This window comes from Bubalus bubalis, chromosome X (genome assembly GCF_019923935.1).
Source record: "Bubalus bubalis isolate 160015118507 breed Murrah chromosome X, NDDB_SH_1, whole genome shotgun sequence".
NCBI classification, from domain to species: Eukaryota; Metazoa; Chordata; class Mammalia; order Artiodactyla; family Bovidae; genus Bubalus; species Bubalus bubalis.
In genome coordinates this window covers 24,402,916-24,425,660 of record NC_059181.1, presented here as the reverse complement: position 1 = coordinate 24,425,660, position 22,745 = coordinate 24,402,916, and the positions used below count along the sequence as shown (strand labels likewise).

General features: G+C 39.0%; 1 non-coding gene across 1 annotated transcript; it reads left to right on the top strand.

The window, feature by feature from the left end:
• The first annotated feature begins 21,934 nt into the window (after window positions 1–21,934).
• LOC112582382 lies at window positions 21,935–22,036 on the top strand. Its single transcript, XR_003106921.1, has one exon. It is a non-coding gene; the product is annotated as a U6 spliceosomal RNA (small nuclear RNA).
• The last annotated feature ends 709 nt before the right edge of the window (window positions 22,037–22,745 follow it).

Genomic DNA, 22,745 nt, shown 5'->3' with positions numbered 1-22,745 from the left:
ATTATCTTAGTATTTCCTCAAACCTCCTCAAACATTATGATTTTGGCCCCTACTGAGCATGGTTATTGCTTCCTGGGTACTCAGTGGTAAAGAATCCGCCTGCCAATGCAGGAGACACAGGAGACTCGGGTTCAATCCCTGGGTTGGGAAGATCCCCTGGAGAAGGGCATGACAATGCAGTATTGTCCAATATAAAAAGAAGTGAAGAATTGGACTTAAAATTTTCTTCTACTATTAACTTACCTTTATGACTTTGGGTAAATCACTTATCATTTGCAAGTATTTATTTTAACATCTCTTGGTTGTGCTAAATTCAACTGATGGATGCTCCAGCTCTGAAATCCTCACTTTTTAGTTCTACTAATTATTGAACAAATTTACAACCATATCTTTCTACTGAGCTGCTGTTACAATCACAATTCATAATTAATGAGGCATTCATGCTTATAAATTATGTTATGCAGTCTCAGTTTTACAAAAGATATTCCTAGATTGAAAGTTGACATGAATTGCAAGCATCTCTTCAATATCAGTTCAGTTCAGTTGCTCAGTGGTGTCTGGCTCTTTGAGACCCCATGAACCGCAGCACACCAGGCCTCCCTGTCCATCACCACTCCAGGAGTCCACCCAAACCCATGTCCATTGAGTTGGTGATGCCATCCAACCAACTCATCCTCTGTCGTCCCCTTCTCCTCCTGCCCCCAATCTTTCCCAGCATCAGGGTCTTTTCAAATGAGTCAGCTCTTCACATCAGGTGGCCAAAGTATTGGAGTTTCAGCTGCAACATCAGTCCTACCCAGGACTGATCTCATTTAGGATGGACTGGTTGGATCTCCTGGCAGTCCATGGGACTCTCAAGAGTCTTCTCCAACACCACAGCTCAAAAGCATCAGTCCTTCGGGGCTCAGCTTTCTTTATAGTCCAACTCTCACATTCATACATGACCATTGGAAAAACCATAGCCTTGACTAGATGGACCTTTGTTGGCAAAGTAATGTCTCTGCTTTTTGATATGCTGTCTAGGTTGGTCATAACTTTGCTTCCAAGGAGTAAGCGTCTTTTAATTTCATGGCTGCAATCACCATCTGCAGTGATTTTGGAGCCCAGAAAAATAAAGTCAGCCACTGTATCCACTGTTTCCCATCTATTTTCTATGAAGTGATGGGACCGAATGCCGTGATCTTAGTTTTCTGAATGTTGAGCTTTAAGCCAATTTTTTCACTCTCCTCTTTCACTTTCATCAAGAGGCTCTTTAGTTCCTCTTCACTTTCTGCCATAAGGGTGGTGTCATCTGCATATCTGAGATTATTGATATTTCTCCTGGCAATCTTGATTCCAGCTTGTGCTTCTTCCAGCCCAGCGTTTTTCATGATGTACTCTGCATATAAGTTATGTAAGGAGGGTGACAATATACAGCCTTGATGTACTCCTTTTCCTATTTGGAACCAGTCTGTTGTTCCGTGTCCAGTTCTAACTGTTGCTTCCTGACCTGCATACAGGTTTCTCAAGAGGCAGGTCAGGCGGTCTGGTATTCCCATCTCTTTCAGACTTTTCCACAGTTTATTGTGATCCACACAGTCAAAGGCTTTGGCATAGTCAATAAAGCAGAAATAGATGTTTTTCTGGAACTCTCTTCCTTTTTCCATGATCCAGCGGATGTTGGCAATTTGATCTCTGGCTCCTCTGACTTTTCTAAAACCAGCTTGAACATCTGGAAGTTCATGATTCACGTATTGCTGAAGCCTGGCTTGGAGAATTTTAAGTATTACTTTACTAGCATGTGAGATGAGTGCAATTGTGTGGTAGTTTGAACATTCTTTGGCATTGCCTTTCTTTGGGATTAGAATGAAAATGACCTTTTCCAGTCTGGTGGCCACTGCTGAGTTTTCCAAATTTGCTGGCATATTCAGTGCAGCACTTTCACAGCATCATCTTCCAGGATTTGAAATAGCTCAACTGGAATTCCATCACCTCCACTAGCTTTGTTTGTAGTGATGCTTTCTAAGGCCCACTTGACTTCACATTCTAGGATGTCTGGCTCTAGGTGAGTGATCACACCATCCTGATTATCTGTGTCATAAGGGATTTAACTCTTCAATATACCTAATATGCAAATATCCAAACAACTAGAAATTTTTTTAAAAACCTGCTATATGAAAGTTTTAAAACTTGACAAAACAGATAGACAATTCTGCGTATTAAAAGTTGATGAGTTTCAGTCATAAATTCACTCATTCATTCAACCATCATTTATTGAACAAATACCATAAGCCAGATGCTATATCAAGGGGCTAAGAATAGAGGAGTGAATAACAAAGATCAGGGCCTTATCTCCATAGATCCCGCATTTAGGGCGGGCGGAGTTGAAACCAGCTAGAGAACAGTAATATTGTTATTTACAAATGTCCTGTGTAGCACAGCCCTTCCCTCATGGAACCTTCAGTCTAGGTGGGAGAAGATGTTAAGTAAGCACATGAATACTTTCACTTGGACAAGTGCTATGAAGAAGTGCTGGCAGCAGGGAGAGCATACACAATGGAAAGAAACCCACTCTGGGGATCAAAGGATGCTTTTCCAAAGTGACTTCCTCCTATGATCAAATTTGTTTCTTAAAAGTGAGAAAAGAAACTAGAGGTGGAGAAGAATGTTTCCCATGGGGAACATTTGCCAAAGCCTGAGGCAGAATGGTTTGTGGAGCTTTGCAAATCAAACTAAGATTGGTGAAGAGTAAATGAGAGCTAGAATGGCAGGCATGTCAGTCAGTCTCCCAGGGACAAGGGCAGAGACCAGGTCGGCAAGGGCCAGGTGGTCAATTTTCATAGTTTTTTGACTTTATAGTAACAAATACATTTTAACGAGAAATCAACTTATTGAAAGTATTGAGTCAAAATATTTTCACATGTATCTCTTGTATCTCACATGTGAAGAAGAAGAATGATCAAAATGACTGAAATATTGATGTCAACTTGACCTAAATTGTTTACACAGTATCATTTCAAGTATGTGTGTGTGTGTGTGGATTCTATTGCTGATAATCTCAGAATTATATAAGCCCTTTCTCCAAACACACAGACTTCTCCTATAACTATTCAAAATAAAATACTATTTTGTGGGAAAGACATTCTTTTTTAATATTAGGATAGTTATGATCCTGATGGGGAGATGATATGAATTGTAAAAACATGACTTCCATGTTCTAGGGCAGTGCTAAACATCACATATACTTAGTTCACATGCTAAATGTCAAAGAAAGAAAACTAAAGTTACTAACCCAGATTCTGACTCACATATTTCATTTTTCCTCATGCAGAGGCTTAATCAGGCCAACTGAACACAATAATGAATTCAATCTTATTTTATATGAGTCATCTTGAATAATAATAAATTATTCATAGACATAAGGGAAAAAATTATGCTCCTTAGTCATTTTACCATGAAGATATATACCCTTTCTATAAACAATTAGTAGGATTCACCCTAAAATTGACTTAGATATTCCAAGGTTTAAACTTTTAAAAAGGACACTAGCAAGCTAGATTCATTGATGAGGACTGAAAGAAACCAATGCTCCATCAGAGTAGTAGGTAACCCCTAGATCATTCTATTTTCTAAGTTCTGAAAACTTAATGGTTATGACATGAATTTACACCCATTCTTTACATTAAGTGCAAGCTAGGAACATGCGATCATAAATTGATAAGGAAAGCACTGCACTTTGAGTGTAAACATTTCTTTCTGAGGTTTTTAAGCCTCCTATTTCAATTCCATTAAGTCTAGCTATATTTCCACTTCCTTTTTTCATAGTTTTTTCTGATTCATCCCTCTATCACATACTGACAAATGGATGAGATAAATAAATGCATTAGTTTATTTTTCTGCAGTATAATGTCAAACTGTATAAACTATGGGTTCTCATTCCAACTTTGCCTCTAACACTATTTTCATTCTTCTTCTTTTTTTTTTTTCAGAATTTTCATGGCAGAAAATTTAGACTTCAAATGAATAACAGTTAAACTCAATCTAGTACATATTTTAGATTCAGCCTGTAAACTTTCAGAATAAGGTTTTTTTTTTCCTCCTATGTTTTATTCTCCTTATTTCAGAGGCAAGATTAGAGAAGAAAAATAAAACCCAATTTAGATCCCTTATATAACAACGTGTTAAAATTAAAGTGTAAACCAAGTCATCAATGCCCAGTAAATGTTAAATTCCAAAGTGAGGTGTCAGATTAGTATATGCAGAAATTATAAAGGAAAGAGAAGGGGTTGTCAACACTTGGATGCACATAGGAATCACCCAAGGACCTCAAGGAACCACTGATGCCTGGGTTTCAGCCCCAGGAATTTGTATTACATTACATATGGTCTGGGCATTGAAAGTTTTTAAAAGTTATCTAAGAGATTCTAATTGAGAACCACTATTTTATCCAATAGTAATGGTGGCTCAGTGGTAAAGAGCCACTGCACGGGCTGCCAATTGCCAACTGCCGCCTGCCAATGCACGGGTTCAATCCCTGGGTTGGGATGATCCCCTGGAGAACGGAATTGCAACCCACTCCAGTATTCCTGGCCTGGAAAACCCCATGGACAGAGGAGCCTTGTGAGTTACAGTCCATGGGGTTGCAAAGAGTTGGATATGACTAAGCGACTGAGTACACACGCACAAAATGATTTACAGAACATTGAAGGGTTACACTTTCCAGACAAACACTGTGATTGTTCAAGAGTATTTGTTGATTTAAACCAGTAACATGATGCTTCAATTCATTAAGTCTAGTGAAATATTCATGTAGGAATTACATTTAAACTATTGAAGTAGAGACTGAAGCAACCCTCAGCTGATACTGCTTTGGACTTTCTAGGAATAAAGTTTAGATGTCTTTATGGAGTCCTTTTCCTACAGAGATTCTAAGACCATAGCTAGTCTTTCTGTTACTTCCTGAATCCTAATAGTTAGGTTTCTTAATGTCTACATTGGCTAAAATTTGTTCACATATAGAAACTCTTTTTTAAGTTTTAAAATACTATTTTTGAAGTAAATGTTCTGAAAGTTCCAGTTCCAACACAGATCCTGTCTATTAAATCTGTCGTTATCATGATACACAGAAGTAAGAGGTATTTTCCTGCCTGGGATCACAAAATAAGTTTCAGGTTAGGATTTGAGAAAGAATTTAAAACTGTTCGAAATCCCTGTTATTTCAGTGGTTCTAATAAAATGAAATAAATTAAGTCAGTTTCCCTTCAAGCCTTCTACAGCTTACAATGTACTCTTAAATGTGTGTGTGTGCATGTGTGTTTTACTGTCATCTCTCACATTTTGGCACAACCAGATTTTGTTTTACTTAAATTCTATTTGCCTCTTTTGTATTTAATACTAGTCAACTTTATTCACTTCATATATTTTAAGCAACTTCAAAACATTAATCTGACGGATGCTGTATGGTAATGGGATGGACAGATGTATCAACAAGAAAGCTGTAAACACACACACACACACACACACATCCCTCTGGACGTTTAGAAAAGAACAGGGAATCAGTGAATGTTAATACCACCCATGTAGCAGCTTTACTAGACAGATTTTGTGTTGATGTCCTGTTTTATAGCCAATAGCCATATAAGTTCTTTCAAGGATCCCTCTGCTTCCAATATTATAGCTATTTCATTGATAGGCTCTCAGATCTCTGAGACTAGAGGACTTTTGAATTAATTAGCAGTTAATTTTCACCTCTCAATAAGCAAAGTGAGGACTTTCTTAGCTGGTGGACATTTGACAAGACTGTACATTTTTTAATGACACTGGTTGAAGACCAGTTAAAGACTTCAGTATTTCCTTCAGTTAAGATAGATGTATTATTACTTGTGTTAAGAAATTCCTCAGGACTTCCCTAGTAGCTCAGTGGTAAAGAATCTGCCTGCCAATGCAGGGGACACAGGTTTGATCCCTGGTCTGGAAGGATCCCACATGCCACTGGACAACTAAGCCCATGTACCACAACTACTAAGTCAGTGCTCTGGAGCCCGTGAACCACAACTACTGAAGCCTGCATGCCCTAGAGCCCATGCTCAACAACAAGAGAAGCCACCACAATAAGAAGCCCGTGCACCACAACGAGAGAGTAGGCCCCACTCACCGCAACTGGAGAAAGCCTGCGTGCAGCAGCAAAGACTCAGCACAGCCAAAAATAAAAAATCTTGAAACATTCTTCTCTTTCTACTGAGGTGATAACCCTAGAAAACATGAAATATAATGGTGGGAAAGCACTATGTTGTAAACTTGGTTCAAATATCACTGTAACATTTTAACAATTATTTATTTAGAGTCTCTATTGTCAGCCTCCACTTCACCATAGCTTTGCTTGTTCATAAATAAGGGCAAGAGCAGGAAAGACAAGTAGTTAAAAAGATGTTTTCCTCCCTGCAGTGGCCTCCTGGGATCCAGGAGGAGTGAGAATCTGGCAGAACTAAGACTAGGTGGACAGGATTGAAGACATGAGTGGGAATTTGCTTATTGATTCCATACGCTTCCATCCTGATCTGCCTGACGGATTTGGTCAAGCAAAGTTCAGGAACTCCTGAAGCTAAGCTAAAGAATGTCTTCATGGATCTGTTAGTTAAGTGTAGTCAACCAATAAAGGAATAGCCCCTGATAAGGAGGATGTCATTACCCCACCAGCAAACATTCCTGATACTAAATGCTAAGTCTACAAGTTACTAATAACTGAAGACATCTAAGCCGCAGATTATCATTAGCAAAATAGAGAGGAGCTGCTGAGAAGACTGAGGTATTTTGTCGGGTCAGAAGGTCAGACTGTTATTCCATGAATATTTATATTTACTGTACTTCAGGTATGACACAAGGGCTGAGAAGATGAAGATAAAAAGACAGACCCTGCAAACAAGGGGTCTATCGGGTGGTAGGGACACAGACCAAACCATTACAGCAGAATAGTAATCAGTGTAATTATAATATGTAGAGGGAAGAGAGGAGGAAGATGCTCAGAAATGCCTAGAGAAAAAACAAGGAACTCATCATAAGGAAGATAACCTTGGGCTGAGACTTTTAGGACTTAGATAAGTCTTTATATTAGAGATACTAACGTAAGGATGACATCCTAGGTGGAAATAATAATGGTGTAAATGACATGAAGGTGTAAGAATGCTCTTGGGCAAGAGGTTTGTGAGAGTATATGAAAGAGCAGTTATAGAAAATTCGGTTGATCAGGTAGGTGAAGGCCAGAGGATGAAAAGAACAGTATGTCATGCCAAGCAATTTTTTTTTCTCTAAAGGTGATGAGAAGCCAATGACATATTTTGAGCAAAGAGCTGATGTCATATTTGTTCTCAAAAGGTTATTCTCAAGAGATGCTAGAGGATGGATTGAAAAAGGGTAAAATTAAGGAGGAGAGAACAGTGAATAGGATATTCAATACTGTGGGTAGGATCTGCTGAGAATGGTAGCAGAAGGGATGGAGATTGATACGTCAAGAATTTATTGTGGAGCACAGTGAATAAATATACAGACAAATTGTGTGTGGGAGATGAAGATCTACAAGAAGTTTTACGATTGGAACTTGCATAACTGAGTGGATGGTAGCTGTTGCTCACTAATATAATAAATTTCAAAAGAAGCATGTAGAAATGGGAAGATGATGAGTTTGCTGATAAGCCTCCAGAATATGAGGGCTTCATAAGATATTCATTTAGAAATGCAAAGCATCAGGAAAAGAGCCTGGCACATAGTAGATGGTCAAGAAATTACCGTTCACTTTCCTTTTGAAACAAGAGTAATTGTAATTAAGCAATTGAATATATGTAAATAAAACCTGAAGAGAAATATTTGGTCTCTTTTCAGTTTCAAAACTGATTCTTCCCTACTATATATTTTGCACATGCTATTCCCTTCACCTAGACGATCCTGCCTACACAGGCCTCCAGGCCCTTTTCATCCTTCCAGTATTGGCTGAACATCATTTAAGTCAGGCCTTTTGTAATCATGTTCAGAAACCGTTCCCTCCCAACTCAGTACACATCACATGTTCCTATTGATGACTTGCACAGAAAATTTCTCAATTTTCAAATATATGATTCATATTAGCTTATTTGCCTATCCCTTTAGGTTCTATTCTAAGGTGTGGAAAGAAAAAGGAAGGGGCAGGAGAAAGAAAGGAGGAAGGAAAAAGAGAAAGAGGGAAAGAACAGAAGGAAGAAAGCAATAGACTGTGCCTAACTTGGAAATTAATTATCCAATTTGTGGATATAAAAATGCCATTACCTGTTCTTATTACAAATATATGCAAAACCCACATTGTTTTCAGTTTTTATATATTTCACTCCTTAACATCTCAGAATAAGGCAGGGAAGAAAGAGGAAGTTTACAAAGCACACACACGAAATTGTGCAACAGCCTCTTTTACAAGTAATGATTGCCTGAGGTTTGGGCCCCACACTATGGCAAGTGTATTGCTGAATAGAATTCTAACAAAAATGATCAGCCAGAAAGGAAATCACTCCACAATAACATCAGCCAGCTGAATGCATCTACAGCCATTGCTGTTGTTTACTGGCTAAGTCATGATTGATTCTTTTGCAGCCTCATGAACTGTAGCCCACCAGGCTTCTCTGTCCATGAGATTTCCCAGGCAAGAATACTGGAGTGGGTTGCCATCTCCTTCATCAGGGGATCTTCCCAACCAAGGAATCAAACCCACGTCTCCTGAATTAGCAGGAGGATTCTTTACCACTGAGCCATCCAGAAGCCCCATCTACAGCCATACAAGTCAAGAAAATCCTATTCAAACATCTATTACAGGCAAATCAGAGTGCCATTTTTGGCAGGTGATAGAAAATGATTTAAAGCACAAGATCTTCCTTAAATTAATTTACAATTTAGTAATGAGTGTGAGGAAATTATGAAGAACTAAACCATATGGCAGATTATGAAACAAGCTATAGAGATGCTCAAGCACAACACCGTCAGAAGCCATAAAACTCCTTTTCCAAGTCAACAGTGTCCTTTCTTAAATGATAGTGGCATCATTTTTAATTCAAGAATAGACAAGGAAACAAACCAGAGTGCAGGGGAATAATGCAGATCGTGGGAATGTGATATTCGTCTTGGAAATATAAACTACAGAAAGGAGAACAATCACAGGGTCAGAAACCACAGAATAGGTTAATGGCAGTCAGTACCTATTTGAAATCCATCTCCTCATCAATTTTTTGTGACTTTTTAAAGCATCTATATGAAACTGGTTTTCATAAAATCTAACAGTGACTTAACATATTTTAAAGAATTCTGTATTATACACACATGATACTGTTATTACATATGGTACAATCCTCTGCTTGTTAGTTTTGACTCTCAAATACCCATAAAAGACCCATAATGTCTGTATCCTGAGAAATTACACTTGAGATTTTTATACTTTATAGTCTGTTTAATGCTTACCTTAACACTTAAAGAACCAGAACCTGAATTCAAAGGCCAATTCATTTTCCTTAATGATATAAGAGCAAATAAAATCCACTCCAATTGTCCGGGTTCATAAGCAATGGGAAGGAGTTTTGTCAAAGTAAATAGGATGTGAATGCACTGAATGATGATATATTAAATAAGACTCCAATCATATAGTTATTTTCTCACTAATTTCATAATTATTAATTATGATCCTTGAATTTTCACATTGAATTTTAATACATCAAGAAAAAAATTTAAACCTAAGGAAGAAATTCCATAGTAAAATATTTAAATCTTACTTGTTTAATTACAAAGCTATTCTCAGGCAAAAATTTTAATAATGCTTATAACTCCCTAAGAAAAAGAAATGCAAAAAGGCAAAATGGTTGTCTGAGGAGGCCTTACACTTACCTGAGAAAAGAAGAGAAGCGTACGACAAAGGAGAAAAGGAAAGATATACCCATCTGAATGCAGAGTTCCAAAGAATAGCAAGGAGAGATAAGAAAGCCTTCTTAAGTGAACAATGCAAAGAAATAGAGGAAAACAACAGAATGAGAAAGACTAGAGATTGCTCCAAGAAAATTAGAGATATCAAGGGAACATTTCATGCAAAGATGGGCACAATAAAGGACAGAAATGGTATGGACCTAATAGAAGTAGAAGATATTAAAAAGAGGTGGCAAGAATACACAGAAGAACTGTACCAAAAAAGTGTTAATGACTGACATAACCACAATGGTATGGTCACTCACCTAGAGCCAGACATCCTGGAGTGTGAAGTCAAGTGGGCCTTAGGAAGAATTACTACAAATAAAGCTAATGGAGGTGATAGAATTCCTGCTGAGATATTTCAATTCCTAAAAGATGATGCTGTCAAAGTGCTACACTCAATATGCCAGAAAATTTGGAAAACACAGCAGTGGTCACAGGACTGGAAAAATTCAGCTTTCATTACAATAGCAAAGAAGGGCACGGCAGAAGAATATTCAAACTACCGCACAATTGAAATCATTTCACATGCTAGTAAGGTCATGATCAAATCCTTCAAGCTAAGCTTTAACAGTACATGAATCAAGAGCTTCCAGATGTACAAGCTGGATTTAGAAAAGGCAGAGGAACCAGAGATCAAATCACCAACATCAACTGGATCATAGAAAAAGCAAAAGAATTCCAGAAAAACATCTGCTACATTGACTACACCAAAGCCTTTGACTGTGTGGATCAAAACCAACTGTGGAAAAATCTGAAAGAGATGGGAATACCAGACCACCTTACCTGCCTTCTGAGAAACTTTTAAGTCAAGAGGCAACAGTTAGAACTGGACATGGAACAACGGACTGGTTCAAAATTGGGACAGGAGTATGTCACCTGTCATATTTAGCATTGTCACCCTACATATTTAGCTTATATGCAGAGTACCTCATCTGAAATTCTGGGCTGGATGAACCTCAAACTGGAATCAAGATTGCCAGGACAAAATCAACAACCTGAGATATGCAGATGACACCACCCTAATGGCAAAAGTAAAGAGGAACTAAAGAGCCTCTTGATGAAGGTGAAAGAGGAGAGTGCAAAAGCTGGCTTACAACTCAATGTTCAAAAACTAAGATCATGGCATCTGGTCCTATCACTTCATGGCAAATAGATGAGGAACAAGTGAAAACAGTGACAGACTTTATTTTCTTGGGCTCCAAAATCACTGAAGATTGTGACTGCAGCCATGAAATTAAAAGATGCTTGCTCCTTGGAAGAAAAGCTATGACAAACTTAGACAATGTGTTCAAAAGCAGCAACATTATTTTGCCGACAAAGGTCTGTACAGTCAAAGCTATGGTTTTAATACTCGTCATGTATGGATATGAAAGTTGGAACATAAAGAAGGCTGAGCACCAAAGAACTGATGCTTTTGAACTCTGGAGTTGGAGAAGACTCTTGAGAGTCTGTTGAACAGCAAGGAGATCAAACCAGTCAATCCTAAAGGAAATCAGTCCTGAATATTCATTGGAAGGACTGCTGCTAAAGCTCCAATCCTTTGGCCACCCGATGGGAAGGGCCAACTCATTGGAAAGACCCTGATATGGGGAACAACTGAACTGCTGTACATTAGATAACTGGAAGTTGGTACCCCTTTGACCAACATCTCCTTTCCCCCACACCAATTCAGTTGCTCACTTCTGTCTGACTCTTTGAGACCCCATGGACTGCAGCACACCAGGTCTCCCTGTCCATCACCAACTCCCAGTTTACTCAAATTCATGTCCATTGGGTTGGTGATGCCATCCAACCATCTCATCCTCTGTTTTCCCCTTCTCCTCCTGCCTTCAATCTTTCCCAGCATCAGGGTCTTTTCCAATGAGTCAGCTCTTTGCATCAGGTGGCCAAAGTATTGGAGTTTCAGCTTCAACATCAGCCCTTCCAATGAACATTCAGGACTGATTTCCTTTAGGATGGACTGGATGGATCTCCTTGCAGTCCAAGAGACTCTCAAGAGTCTTCTCCAACACCACAGTTCAAAAGCATCAATTCTTCAGCGCTCAACTTTCTTTATAGTCCAACTCTCACATGACTACTGGAAAAACCATAGCCTTGACTAGACGGACCTTTGTTGGCAAAGTAATGTCTCTGCTTGTTAATATGCTGTCTAGGTTGGTCATAAATTTTCTTCCAAGGAGTAAGTGTCTTTTAATTTCATGGCTGCAATCACCATCTGCAGTGATTTTGGAGCCCAGAAAAATAAAGTCAGCCACTGTTTCCACTGTTTCCCCATCTGTTTGCCATGAAGTGATGGGACCAGATGCCATGATCTTAGTTTTCTGAATGTTGAGCTTTAAGCCAACTTTTATACTCCCCTCTTTCACTTTGATCAAGAGGCTCTCACTTTCTGCCATAAGGGTGGTGTCATCTACATATCTATACTTCCCAACAATATTGATTTCAGCTTGTGCTTCCTCCAGTGCAGCATTTCTCATGATGTACTCTACATGTAAGTTAAATAAGCAGGGTGACAATATACAGCTTTGACGTACTCCTTTTCCTATTTGGAACCAATCTGTTGTTCCATGTCCAGTTCTAACTATTGCTTCCTGACCTGCATATAGGTTTCTCAAGAGGCAGGTCGGATGGTCTGGTATTTCCATCTCTTTCAGAATTTTCCACAGTTTATTGTGATCCACACAGTCAAAGACTTTGGCATAGTCAATAAAGCAGAAATAGATGTTTTTCTGGAACTCTCTTCCTTTTTTGATGATCCAGCGGATGTTGGCAATTTGATCTCTTGTCCCTCTGCCTTTTCTAAAACCAGCTTGAACGTCTGGAAGTTCATGGATCATGTATTGTTAAAATCTGGCTTTGAGAATTTTGAGCATTACTTTGCTAGCATGTGAGATGAGTGCAATTGTGCAGTAGTTTGAGCATTCTTTGGCATTGCCTTTCTTAGGGATTGGAATGAAAACTGACTTTTTCCAGTCCTGTGGCCACAGCTGAGTTTTCCAAACTTGCTGGCATACTGAGTGCAGCACTTTCACAGCATCATCTTTCAGGATTTGAAATAGCTCAACTGGAACTCCATCACCTCCACTAGCTTTGTTTGTAGTGGTGCTTCCTAAGGTCCACTTGACTTCACATTTCAGCATGTCTGGGTCTAGGTGAGTGATCACACCATCATGATTATCTGGGTCATGAAGGTATTTTTTTGTACAGTTCTTCTGTGTATTCTTGCCACCTCTTCTTAATATCTTATGCTTCTGTTAGGTCCATACCATTTCTGTCCTTTATTGAGCCCATCTTTGCATGCAATGTTCCCTTGGTATCTTTGATTTTCTTGAAGAGATCTCTAGTTTTTCCCATTCTGTTGTTTTCCTCTATTTGTTTGCATTGATTGCTGAGGAAGGCTTTCTTATCTCTCCTTGCTATTCTTTGGAACTCTGCATTCAGATGCTTATATCTTTCCTTTTCTCCTTTGCTTTTTGCTTCTCTTCTTTTCACAGCTATTTGTGAGGCCTCCTTAGACAGCCATTTTGCTTTTTTGCATTTCTTTTTCTTGGGGATGGTCTTGTTCCCTCTCTCCTCTACAATGTCACGAACCTCATTCCATAGTTCATCAGGCACTCTGTCTATCAGATCTAGTCCCTTAAATCTATTTCTCACTTCCACTGTATAATCATAAGGGATTTTATTTAGGTAATACCTGAATGGTCTAGTGGTTTTCCCTACTTTCTTCAATTTCAGTCTGAATTTGGCAATAAGGAGTTCATGGTCTGAGCCACAGTCAGTTCCTGGTCTTGTTTTTGCTGACTGCATAGAGCTTCTCCATCTTTGGCTGCAAAGAATATAATCAATCTGATTTTGGTGTTGACCATCTGGTGATGGCCATGTGTAGAGTCTTCTCTTGTGTTGATGGAAGAGGGTGTTTGCTATGACCAGTGCATTCTCTTGGCAGAACTGTATTAGCCTTTGCCCTGTTTCATTCTGTACTCCAAGGCCAAATCTGCCTGTTACTCCAGGTGTTTCTTGACTTCCTACTTTTGCATTCCAGTCACCTATAATGAAAAGGACATCTTTCTGGGGTGTTATTTCTAAAAGGTCTTGTAAGTCTTCATAGAACCATTTAACTTCAGCTTCTTCAGCATCACTGGTCAGGGCATAGACTTGGATTACTATGATACTGAATGGTTTGCCTTGGAGATGAACAGAGATCATTCTGTCATTTTTGAGATTGCATCCAAGTACTGCATTTCAGACTCTTTTGTTGACTCTGATGGCTACTCCATTTCTTCTAAGGGAGTCTTGCCCACAGTAGTAGATATAATGGTCATCTGAGTTAAATTCACCCATTCCAGTCCATTTTAGTTCGCTGATTCCTAAAATGTCGACATTCACTCTTGCCATCTCTTGTTCGATCACTTCCAATTTCTGAAGCGGCTGTGAGGAGCTACCCCATGTCCAGGGGCAAAGGAGAAGCCCCAGAAAGATGGTAGGAGGGATGAATTCACATTTAGAATCAAACCCTGTTCCCGCCAGAGATGCTCAGAGGGTTCAAACAAACCTTGCACACCAGGACCCAGGGACCCCAGAGAGACAGAGACAGAACTGTGTTCGAGCATCTCCTGTGGAGGTACAGGTCGGCAGTGGTCTGCCACAGGGACAGGGGCTCTGGGTGTGGGTATGGCATAAGTGCTCTTGCAGGAAGTCACCATTAACCCCACTTACATAGGACTGGGAAATAGACTCTTGGAGGGCACAACAGAACCTTGTGCACCAGGACCCAGGAGAAAAGAACAGTGACCCCACAGGAAACTTGCCTGCGGGTGTCTGGGAGCCTCTGGCAAAGGTGTGCGTTGGTGGTGGCCTGCTGCAAGGTTGGGGACACGGACTGTAGCAGTACATGCATGGGATCTTTTGAGGGAGGTCACCACTATCTTCATTACCTCCACCATAGTTTGGCCCCAGGTAAATAGCAGGAAGGGAACACAGCTCCACCCATCAACAGAAAATTGGATTAAAGATTTACTGAGCATGAGTACCCATCAGAACAAGACCTAGTATCCCCCTCAGTCAGTCTATCACATCAGGAAGCTTTCGTAACCTCTTATCCTTCTCCATCAGAGGGCAGACAGACTGAAAACCACCATCACAGCAAACTAACCAATCTAATCACATGGATCACAGCCTTGTCTAACTCAGTCAAACCATGTGCCATGCTGTGTAGGGCCACCCAAGACGGATGGGTCATGGTGGAGAGTTCTGAGAAAATGTGGTCCACTGGAGAAGGGAATGGCAAACCATTTCAGTATCCCTGCCTTGAGAACCCCATGAACAGTATGAAAAGGCAAAAAGATAGGACACCAAAAGATGAACTCCCCAGGTCGGTAGGTGCCCAATATGCTACTGGAGATCAGTGGAGAAATAACTCCAGAAAGAATGAAGAGATGGAGCCAAAGCAAAAACAACATCCATTTGTGTGTGTGACTGGCGATGGAAGCAAGGTCCGATGCTGTAAAGAGCAATATTGCATAGGAACCTGGAATGTCAGGTCCATGAATCAAGGCAATGTACAGCAGGGTGAGTATAATTAATAATACTGATATATGCACTTGAAAGTTGGTAATCTCATAAATCTTAAATATTCTAACCTTAAAGAAATTGTAATTACATGACATCATGCAGGTGCTAGATAACCTACGGTGGTAATCATTTTATAATACATAAGTGTATCAAATCAACATGTACATCTTAAATTTACATAATGTTCTATGTCAATTGTATCTCAATCAAGTTGTTGGGGGAAGTCATAACCTCTGAGGAAGGAAGTTTAGCCAACACCTTTACCTCTTTTATTCCTGTTGAATTCAGATAAAATTTAATGATTTCAAATTTGCATGCACAGTATAAGCTTATTTTTATAAGAATATTCTCTATCCTTCCAGATATCCTTCTCTCCATATCTATTAATAAGATATTTGGAATGAAAAATGTTATAGTTTAATTCCATTTATTAAGAAAATTTTTATTTCTTTCTATTTTGGATGAGTCCTTTTTTGTACTTTTGCTCTAATTTTGAGCATGTATAATTTATTTAAAAATTAACATCATTAATATAAAAGGCATAGACAACACTTTATTTTAAACAATTATCTTCATGCTTAAAAATTTATTTGAAAGATGTTTTGATTTGTTTTCTCTCTTCTATATGTTTTAAGGGAGTTTTACTTTGTTGTTACTTTTCTGCATTTACTTTTTTTAAAATTTTATTTATTTTTTTAAATTTAAATTTATTTATTTTAATTGGAGGCTAATTACTTTACAATATTGTATTGGTTTTGCCATACATCAACATGAATCCGCCACGGGTGTACACGTGTTCCCAATCCTGAACCCCCCTCCCACCTCCCTCCCAATACCATCTCTCTGGGTCATCCCAGTGCACCAGCCCCAAGCATCCTGTATCCTGCATCAAAACTGGACTGGCGATTCGTTTCATATATGATATTATACATGTTTCGATGCCATTCTCCCAAATCATCCCACCCTCTCCTCCCACAGAGTCCAAAAGACTGTTCTATTTTAATTGTACACCATTAATTTAAAAAGAAAGTGATTACTGTTAAAAACAGAGATGTGAAATGTTATGCATAGTACAGAAAATATTTCCATTCTTAAAAATGATGAAGATGTTAATGGTACCTAAACGTTATTTATAAATATACCCACCATTTTATCATAATTTTCTAATACCTGCTAATTTCTTTGCAAAAAGTAATCTAAGTTATGGTCACAATGACTCTTTTAATCCACTGTGATACTTAAGATTTGTGAAGGATATATCTTAATATTCCTTAGAACACTGACAGGATATAGATTTATTGTTAAAAAATAAGAATAAAGTAAAATCAGAAGAAAATGGAAAATCCTGAAATTAAAACAGAATTTGACAACTGAAAGTGATCACTATGAGAGAAATGGAATAAAATGAGATACTCTTCTCACTGTCATCCATACTGTTACGTGAGAAAGACCAGCAAGTGTGCAGATAAAAAAAAGAAAGAAAGAAAGAAAAGCAGAAGGAAATTCCACTTCTACTGATTTGTGAGTAACTCCATGAGCTTCCACTGAATCCAAATCTAAACAGCATGGCAGGAGACGACGTCTAAACCATAGATGGCTAGGACAGTGGGCAAGCTTATAGCTCATCCACTCCTGTGGTCCAGCAAAGACCACTTGCCCTTTGACTATATTCTCAGGCAACAAATTATCCCTTCCTGGGTCAAATGAAGCTATTAACACATTAGCAGTATGTTTTCTTGAAGATGAACAGCATGTTAAACGGGTAAAAATCTATTACGATTGCACAATTGCCTGGAGCAGAGTGAGAATGGAACTTTCCAACTCCCTAACCTCATGCAGTAACCATCTTGCCAAATGCTAGTTCTCTTTCTAGTTTTATGGCCCAGCAGCTATCCTAGCAGTAAAAAGTTCTTAAGAAACCTAGTAAAACATTCAGCTGCCATTTCAAATTTCTGAGGGAAAAATCAGCACGACTGGCAGCAAACAAATTTTGCAAAGACAAAAACCACTAGAATTTATAAAATTAATCAAACAACTGTTTGACAACATCAGTAAACTCCATCTCACTAAAGCCAAGATGTAGCTACAAAAATTTATTTTGATGTTAGGAGATCTTCATGTAAGCATAGAATTAACATCAAATTTAGTCATGTACTTAAAAATCATTAATAAAAAAGATCTTAGACTATGAATGGAAAAGTAAAACTCTTCTAGATAAATGTTTAATCTTTACATTTTCCCACTTATCCCTTGCCAAGCCGTAATGACAAGAAACAGAGGCACAGTGTAAATATGAGACAAAAATGTAGAAAAATGCACTCATTAGGACGAGGGCAAAGATGATTCTGGCTGTTAAAGTATGAAGAATAGTCTCCAAATTTTACTTATTTTTAAATGAGTGTAGTAAAAAATGCAAAGCAAGCTAGTAGATTTAACTCTTTCTGCCATCCAGCTGGTCTTGGGTTAGGCGTGATTTATGAGAAGTATACTAATTACATGTAAATGTATCCTTCCAAAAATGCTTTGGAAAGCTATGAAGGACTTTGAACACAGTCCTCAAAATTCTCAAAATCTCAATCACAGTCAAGAATCTGCTAAGCAGGGATTTCCCTGGTGGTCCAGTGGTTAAGAATCCACCTTGCATGGTGGCTCACCTGGTAAAGAATCTGCCTGCAATGGGAGGCCTGGGTTCGATCCCTGGGTTGGGAAGATCCCCTGGAGAAGGGAAAGGCTACCCACTCTAGTATTCTGGAGAATTTCATGGATTGTATAGTCCATGGAGTTGCAAAGAGTCAGACACGACTGAGGGACTTTTACTTTGCAATGCAGGGGACATAGGTTTGATCCCTGGTCAGGGAACTAAGATCCCACATACCGTAGAGTAACTAAGCCCTTGCACCACAACTACTGAGCCCACAGGCTTTAGAGTCTGAATGACGCAATGAAAGATCCCACATGAGGCAACAAAGATCCCGTGCACTGTAATTAAGACCTGACACAGCCAAATAAATAAATATGTTTTTAAAAGAGTCTTCCAAACAAATCGAGTTGGATTGCCTGAAACTTTCATTGTGTGAGCCTCAGGCACCTGTTGAAGAAAGTGGTCAGACTCTAAGTGCCTTCAGGCCAAGCCTGTGCCTGCTTTTTGAGTTCCGTGCCCATAGTAGGCATTTTTAAATCTTTATCAAAGGAAGACCAAAATAAGGAAGTAAAGATGGAAAGCAGGGAGGGAAAGAAGGAGGAGGGAAGGAAAAAAGAAAGGAAGGGAAAGAAGGAAATTAAGGAATCTGAACAGCAAAATCCATGTTCAATTTCTTCTGAGAACTGCTCAAAAATGATGTCTTATTTACATACATCTAAATACAAACCGATACAATGAGAGGAAAGCAGGATGAACTACATCAATTACAGGGCTGTATAAAGTGGGAAGCTGATACTGCAGTGGGTAAATCCTAAGTACAGAATTTCTGGGGCTTTCTACTTCTCCAAGTTGTGTCATCCTTATAGGAAACCTCAGTACTGCCAATGAAGACCCTGAAGCAAATGTTTCACTATGTCTCCATACTGAAAAATAAATCAAGTCTAAAATAAAAATAACTTCATCGACCCATCCAAATGCCACATGTTATAATGCAACTTGTAAACAAACTGTAGAGACTCAGTCTTGTCTTTCTGGTTCCAGGCTGTCACAATGTCTAAGGGATCTGCATGTAGAAGGGGTCATCTTAATTGGGAGAAATTTTTATTTACCAAAAATCACAAATATTAATTTAAATAGAATATTTTAAAAATGTAATTATTCCCAGAGGTAGACAGAATATATGAAGAGATAAAACTACAGGAACCAGGAACTAAATTTGCAAGCAGGGAGATGGTAGACTAGATTTCTGCAGACTTGTATATGCTCTTAGAAATGCAACTCTCCATGTCAACTCTTCAGTTTCTTTATAATCATGTTATATTTGCCAAGCATATACCATCTGATAAGCTGGAAGAGAATGGTTACAACTTTGATAGCTGAAAGAAATCAACCTGAAGCAAAATGCCACTTAAAACACAACACAATAAAGTGAAAAATTCTCATTGAGACAAATTAGCTTATATACTCCTTTTTCCTCAATGTATTTTGGAAAGAATATTCAATGTACACTCTACCAGTTACCTTCTTTACTAGGAACTTGCTTTATGGTGTTTGTAAACTTGTTAATTTAATCCAAAGCCATGGAAGTTTTTTAAAATGACATGAGTAGCACAAAATCTCACTGAAAATAACAATTTTGTTCAACCAGCAGATTATTTTTTTCCCATTTCTATTCAGGTAGTTTATATAGTTGGAGAAGGCAATGGGACCCCACTCCAGTACTCTTGCTTGGAAAATCCCATGGACGGAGGAGCCTGGTCGGCTGCAGTCCATGGGGTCGCTAAGAGTCGGACACGACTGAGCAATTTCACTTTCACTTTTCACTTTCATGCATTGGAGAAGGAAATGGCAACCCACTCCAGTGTTCTTGCCTGGAGAATCCCAGGGACGGGGGAGCCTGGTGGGCTGCCGTCTATGGGGTTGCACAGAGTCGGACACGACTGAAGTGACTTAGCAGTAGTTTATATAGTACATGTGAAAATCAGTACCATTAGCATGGATATGAGAATGGATTGATGAGTGTGCTAAAAGACAAATGACTGATTTTTTTTTTCCCCAACTAAACTCAGCACAGCAGGAGCAAGGCCATTTATGGCTATTAGGAAACTTGGGACAAATAAATGATTATCACTTTCAGTGAAGACAATGAAAACCATGCTAATATCAATCCCAGTTCCCATCAGGCTAATACAGCAGCACTGAGACCACAAACTCAGAAACTCTCCAGTTTGTCTCAAGGACTTGCGCAAGTTACCATTGTGAGCTTAAGATGTGACACTCAATCCTGGGGCCCATGACCAGACAGTGTAACTACTGTGGGGGGTGTTAAATTCAGAAATTTGTTCCAACTATTATCGTCTGAATAAATACCTTCAAATCATGCTGAACCCCCAAATTCCATATGCTTGACATAAAATACTTAGAGAGCTGGAGAGAAAATGCCCTCAACTTCCTAAATATTCTCTGATTAGCCTAAGTTCACACTTTCACCTGTTCTTGACTTCCAAGAGCACTCTTTCAGACTTTGCCTATTCAGATTCAGCCTTAGTATTTCAAGTTTTGCCTAATTTCTCCCTGCAACTCACTTCCCTTCACTCCCCAAACACCGCTCTCACTTGGCTTTTCTCCTGCAGTCTTTCAAACTCCACTGTGACTCCCTCTCTTGCTCTGACTGATTCTTAAAATTTTCTCTGCACTGGGATTCTATCTTCACCTCTATTTTCTTTAGTTATTTAGTGACAGCTTTGAAATACCCTCTGCATAATTATGGAGAAGGCAATGGCAACCCACTCCAGTACTCTTGCCTGGAAAATCCCATGGACAGAGGAGCCTCGAAGTCTGCAGTCCATGGGGTCGCTGAGGGTCAGACACGACTGAGCGACTTCACTTTCACTTTTTGCTTTCATGCATTGGAGAAGGAAATGGCAACCCACTCCAGCGTTCTTGCCTGGAGAATCCCAGGGACAGGGGATCCTGGTGGGCTGCCATCTATGGCATTGCACAGAGTCGGACACAACTGAAGTGACTTAGCAGCAGCTGCATAATTATGAACCTTGCTTACTGTTTCCAGACCTCTCTGCTGCCCTCCAGATCCGTATATTCAATACAGCTCTTAGACATTTCACTTGACTCAATCACAGATGGTGACACCTGCTATTCACCACTAATATTCAGCCTCCTTCTCTTTGGCCAGTAACACAAGAGAAATTAGAGAAGCCAGGTACTTTATCCTCTCTTGCAACTTGAGTTTTCCAAGTGACAAGTTCTGGCTGATGAGATACAAATAGTAGTTTTATGCAAAGACTTCTGGGAAAGCAAACTCTGTTGTTTGTTCCCTGCCCCCCTCCCCGTCTTCTTTTTTCTAATGCCTGGTGATAGTTTAGAGCCTTTTCACATATTTCTCAGCCTTTTAGATGTCCTCTTTTGTGATTTGTCTGTTCAACCCTTTTCCTTATTTTTCTATTATGGCACAGCTTTTAATTGATTGGTAGGAATCTGTCTGTATTCGGAAACAAGTCCCTGTTGGATACAGATCTTGAAAATATTCTATTATAGTCTCTGGGTTGCTTTTTCACTTTCTTACCAGTATCCTTCAATGAACAAAAGTTCCTAATCCTAGTGTACTCTAATTTGTCATTTTTCTTTCCTTTATGGGTAATATTTTTCAAATCTTGTCCAGAAAATCTCTACTGACTCCAGAATCACAAAGATATTTTCTATTTCCCCTAAAATTATGGTGGCTTTAATTTTGTTATTAGTACTGAAATCAATCTGGAATTGAGCACATATACCAAAATGGGAATGAAGCAGAGAAGATTAGCATGGCCCCTGTGCAAGGATGACACACATATCCATGAAACATTCCATATTTGGGGGCTTCCCTGATGGCTCAATGGTAAAGAATCCACCTGCAAGGCGGGAGACCTGGGTTCGATCACTGGGGTGGGAAGATCCCCTGGAGGAGGGCAACCCACTCCAGTATTCTTGCCTGGAGAATCCCCATAGGCAGAGGAGCCTGGTGAGCTACAGTCCATGGTGTCACAAAGAGTCGAACTTTTAAGCACACACACCATGTACCAACACCAGACTGTTTTAATCATCATAGCTTTATAATAGGACTTGGTATCTCAGAAGAACATCTTCCCACTTAGTTCTCCCTAAAGACTGTCTTGGCTAGTTTTTGGCCCTTTGATGTCCATATACATTTTAGAATCATTTTGTTAGATTCTTCAGAAGTAAAGAAATAATCTGCCCTGGTTTTGACTGTGATTCCATTGAGTCCACAGAAAAAAACTGGGAAAACTGCCATCTCTTAACGTTGCATTTTCCAACCCATAAATTTATTATAGCCCTCCATTTATTTGGGTCTTGATTTTATTTTGAGAATGTTTTGTACTTTATGTTGTACATAGTTAGTTGCACATATTTTGGCATATTTTGTTAACTTTACTCCTAGGTATTTTATCTATTGGAAGTAGTATATTTTAACATTTCATTTCCTATGTGTTTGCTTCTGCTATAACTGACTTTTGTAAATGTTGTAAGTTCCTAAGTAATTGTTTGTTTGAAGATGCTTCTGAGT